Source organism: Lepus europaeus, unplaced genomic scaffold (assembly GCF_033115175.1).
Source record: "Lepus europaeus isolate LE1 unplaced genomic scaffold, mLepTim1.pri SCAFFOLD_43, whole genome shotgun sequence".
Lineage (NCBI taxonomy): Eukaryota > Metazoa > Chordata > Mammalia > Lagomorpha > Leporidae > Lepus > Lepus europaeus.
The window spans coordinates 1,473,550-1,479,295 of record NW_026909305.1 but is presented as its reverse complement, the minus strand read 5'-3'; positions in this window follow the sequence as shown (position 1 = coordinate 1,479,295).

Genomic DNA, 5,746 nt, shown 5'->3' with positions numbered 1-5,746 from the left:
GGAGGAAACCAGAAATATCCGGTTGTGTTTTGAGTAACTCAGTCCCAGTTATTGCTACAGCCTCTGTGTTTGTGTTTTCTGGATATTGTCGATGGACTTTATTGTTTTGAATGTTTTATATCAGGGAACATTTAATTTTGTGCTTGGAAACACTAATTGGTTCCACTTGTAGACACAAGCTCTACACATTCATATATTCTAGGGAGAAAGCTAAGGAACTGTGGCAAACAAACATGATATTTCTGTTTGTAGTCATGACATTTTATGCAGTTGCCTAACGAAAAGACTTTGCTTTTCCCAAAAACCATTTCACTGTGATTTTCTCGGTCCATTGTATATGAATTAAACACCACTTTGTCCGGATATGACTGGAGGAAATGAGAAATATCCAGTTGTGTTTTGGCTAACTCAATCCCAGATATTGCTACAGCCTCTGTGTTTGTATTTTCTGGATATTATCGCCGGACTTCATTGTTTTGAATATTTTTTATTAGGAACATTTAATTTTGTGTTTGGGAACACTAATTGTTTCCACATGGAGAAACCAGCTCTACACATTCATATTTTCGAGGGAGAAAGCTAGAGTAACTGTGGCAAACAAACATGATACTTCTGTTTGTATAGATGACATTTTATGCTATTCCCTAACGAAATGCTTTGCTTTTCTCCAAAAGCATTTTTACTGTGATTTCCTCAGTCCATTGCATACGAATTCCACACCACTTTGTCCGGATAGGACTGGATGAAACATGAAATATCCACTTTTGTTTTGGCCAACTCAATTTCAGATATTGCGACAACATGTGTGTTTGTGTTTTCTGGATATTATCGATGGACGTTATGGTTTGAATGTTTTTTATCAGGGAACATTTAATTTTGTGCTTGGAAACGCTAATTGGTTCCACATGGAGACACCAGCTCTATAAATTCGCATTATTTAGCGAGAAAGCTAGAGGAACTGGGGCAAACAAACATGATATTTCTCTTTGTATACATGACATTTTATGCACTTGCCTTACGAAATGACTTTGCTTTTCAACACAACCATTTTTACTGTGATTTTATCAGTCCATTGCATACGAATGCCACACCACTTTGTCCAGATATGACTGGAGGAAACCAAAAATATCCTGTTGTGTTGTGGATAACTCAATCCAAAATATTGCAAAAGCCTCTGTGTTTGTGTTTTCTGGATATTATCGATGGACTTTATTGTTTTGAATTTTTTTATTAGCGAACATATTATTTTGTGTTTGGAAATGCTAATTGGTTTCACATGGAGACACCAGCTCTACACATGCGTATTTTTAGGGAGAAACTTAGCGGAACTGCAGCAAACAAACATATATCTTTTGTATACATGACATTTTATGCACTTGCCTTACGAAAAGATGTTGCTTTTCTCCAAAACCATTTTTACTGTGATTATGTCATGCATTGCATACAAATTCCACACCACTTTGTCCGAAAATGACTGGATGAAACAAGAAATATCCGGTTGTGTTTTGGCTAACTTAATCCCAGATATTGCTACATCCTCTGTGTTTGTGTTTTCCGGATATTATCGCCGGACTTTATTGTTTTGAATGTTTTTTATCAGGGAACATTTAATTTTGTGCTTGGATACACATATTGATTCCACATGGAGATACCAGCTCTACACATTCCCATTTTCTATGGAGGAAGCTAGATGAACAACTGCAAACAGATGATATTTCTGTTAGTATAGATGATATTTTATGCACTTGCCAAACAAAAAGACTTTGCTTTTCTCCAAACTACTTCTGCTGTGATTTTCTCTGTCCATTGCATAAGAATGCCACACCACCTTCTCCGTATATGACTGGATGAAACCAGAAATATCCGGTTGTGTTTTGGCTAACTCAATTCCAGATATTGTGACAGACTCTGTGTTTGTGTTTTTTGGATATCATCGATGGACTTTATTGTTTTGAATGTTTTTTATCAGGGAACATTTAATTTTGTGCTTTGGAACACTAATCAGTTCCACATGGAGACAGCAGCTCTAAACATTCTTATTTTCTAGGGAGAAAGCTAGAGGAACTGCGGCAAACAAACATGAAATTTCTGTTTGTATAGATGACATTTTATGCACTTGCCTAATGAAAAGTCTTTGCTTTTCTCCAAAACCATTTTTACTATTATTTCTCAGTCCATTTCATAAGAATTCCACACAACTTTATCCAGATATGACTGGATGAAACCAGAGATGTCCGCTTGTGTATTGCCTAACTCAATCCCTGGTATTGCTACAGCCTCTGTGTTTGTGTATTCCGGATATTTTGAACGGACTTTATTGTTTTGGATGTTTTTTATCAGGGTACATTTAATTTTGTGCTTGGGAACACTAATTGGTTCCACATGGAGACACCAGCTCTACACATTCGTATTTTCTAGGGAGAAACCTAGAGGAAATGAAGAAAACAAACATAATATATCTGTTGGTATGTATGAAATTTTATTCACTTGCCTAACAAAAAGACTTTGCTTTTCTCCAAAACCATTTTTACTGTGATTTTCTCGGTCCATTGCATACGAATGCCACACCACTTTGTCCGGATATGACTGAATGAAACCAGAGATATCCGGTTGTGTTTTGGCTAACTCAATCCCAAATACTGCAAAAGCCTCTGTGTTTGTGATTTCTGGATATTATCCATGGACTTTATTGTTTTGAATGTTTTTTATCAGGGAACATTTAATTTTGTGCTTGGAAACACTAATTGGTTCCACATGGAGAAACCAGCTCTACACATTCGTATTTTCTAGGGAGAAAGCTAGAGGAACTGTGGCTAACAAACATGATATTTCTCTTTGTATAGATGACATTTTATGCACTTGAGCAAATAAAAGTATTTGCTTTTTCTCCAAAACCATTTTACTCATATTCTCAATCCATTGTATAGGAATTCCACACCGCTTCATCCGGAAATACCTGGATAAAACCAGAAATATCCGGTTGTGTTTAGGCTAACTCAAGATATTGCGACAGCATCTGAGTTTGTGTTTTCTGGATATTATCGATGGACTTTATTGTTTTGAATGTTTTTTTTAAAGGAGCATTTATTTTTGTGCTTGGAAAAACTAATTGGTTGCATATGGAGACACAAGCTCCACACATTCCTATTTTCTAGGGAGAAAGCTAGAGGAACTGTGGCAAACAAACATGGTATTTTTGTTTCCATAGATGACATTTTACGCACTTGCCTGAAGAAAAGACTATGCTTTACTACAATGCCATTTTTACTGTGATTTTCTGTGTCCAATGTATATGAATTCCACACCACTTTGTCCAGATATGACTGGATGAAACCAGAAATATCCGGTTGTGTTTGGCAAAATCAATCCCAGATATTGCGACAGCCTCTGAATTTGTGTTTTCTGGATATTATCGATGGACTTTATTCTTCTGAATGTTTTTTATCAGGGAAAATTTAATTTTGTGCTTGGAAACACTAATTGGTCTCACTTGGAGACACAATCTCTACACATTCGTATTTTCTAGGATGAAAGCTAGAGAACTGCGGCAAACAAACATGATATTTCTCTTTGTATACATGACATTTTATGCACTTGCCTAACGAAAAAACTTTGCTTTTCTCCGAAACCATTTTTACTGTGATTTTTTCGGTCCGTTTCATATGAATTCTACACAACTTAGTCGGAGATGAGTTGATGAAAACAGAAATATCCGGTTGTATTTTGGCTAACTGAATCCCAGATATTGCGACAGCCTCTGTGTTTGTGTTTTCCGGATATTATCGACAGACTTCATTGTTTTGAATTTTTTTTTTTTAATCAGGGAACATTTCATTTTGTGCTTGGAAATGCTAATTGGTTTTACATGGAGTCACCAGCTCGACACATTCATGTTTTCTAGGAAGAAAACTAGAGGAACTGCGGCAAACAAACATGATATTTCTGTTGCCATAGATGACATTTTATGCACTTGCCTAACGAAAAGACTTTTCTTTACTCCAAAACCATTTTTACTCTCATTTTCTCAGTGCATTGCATACAAATTCCATACAACTTTGTCCAGATAAGAGTGGATGAAAGCAGAAAATTCCGCTTGCGTTTTGGCTAACTCAATCCCATATATTGCGACAGCCTCTGTGTTTGTGTTTTCTGGATATTATCGACGGACTTTATTGTTTTGAATGTTTATTATCAAGGAACATTTAATTTTGTGCTAGGAAATACTAATTGGTTCCACATGGAGACACCAGCTCTACACATTCGTATTTTCTAGGGAGAAAGTTAGAGGAACTGCGGCAAACAAACATGATATTTCTGTTTGCATAGATGAAATTTTATGCACTTGCCTAACCAAAAGATTTTGCTTTTCTCCAAAAGAATATTTTGTTATTTTCACAGCACATTGTATACGAATGCCATACGACTTTGTCCGGATATGACTGGATGAAACCAGAAATATCCGGTTGTGTTTTGGCTTACTCAATCCCAGATAATGCTACAGCCTCTGTGTTTGTGTTTTCCGGATATTATAGACGGACTCTTTTGTTTTAAATATTTTTTATCAGGGAACATTTATTTTGTGTTTGGAAACACTAAATGGTTCCACATGGATACACCAGCCCTATACATTCTTATTTTGTAGGGAGAAAGCTAGAGGAACTACGGAAAACAAAGATAATATTTCTCTTTTATAGATGACATTTTATGCACTTTCCTAACGAAAAGACTTTCCTTTTCTCCAAAAGAATTTTTACTGTGATTTTCTCGGTCCATGGCTTAAGAATTCCACAAAACTTTGTCGGGATATGCCTGGATGGAACCAGAAATATCCGGTTGTGTTTTGGCTAACTCAATCCCAGATATTGCAACAGCCACTGTGTTTGTTTTTTCTGGATATTATCGACGGACTTTATAGTTTTGAATGTTTTTTTATCAGGGAACATTTAATTTTGTGCTTGGAAACACTAATTAGTTTCACATGGAGACACCAGCTCTAGACATTCGTATTTTCTAGGGAGAAAGCTAGAGGAACTGTGGCAAACAAACATGATATTTCTCTCTGTATATATGATATTTTATGCACTTGCCTAACGAAAAGACTTTGCTTTTCTCCAAAAGATTTTTTACTGTGCTTTTCTCGTTCCATGCATATGAATTCCACACCACTTTATCCGGATATGACTGGAGATGACCAGAAATATCCTGTTGTGTTTTTCTAACTCAATGGCAGATATTGCAACAGCCTCTGTGTTTGTGTTTTCAGCATATTATCGTTGGACTTTATTGTTTTCAATGTTTTTTATCAGGTAACATTTAATTTTGTGATTGGAAACGCTAGTTGTTTTCACATGGAGAAACCATTTCTACACATTCGTATTTTCTAGGGAGAAAGTTAAAAGAACTGCAGCAAACAAACATGATATTTCTCTTTGTTTACATGACATTTTATGCACTAGCCTAAGGAAAAGATTATGCTTTTCTACAAAAGAATTTTTACTGTGATTTTCTCGGTTCATTGCATATGAATTCCACACAACTTCTTCCGGATATGACTGGATGAAACCTGAGATATACGGTTGTGTTTTGGCTAACTCAATCCCAGATATTGTGACAGCCTCTGTGTATGTGTTTTGCGGATATTATCGACAGACTTTATTGTTTTGAATCTTTTTTTTTTTCAGGGAACATGTAATTTTGTTCTTGGAAACACTAATTGGTTCCACAAGGAGACACCAGCTCTATACAT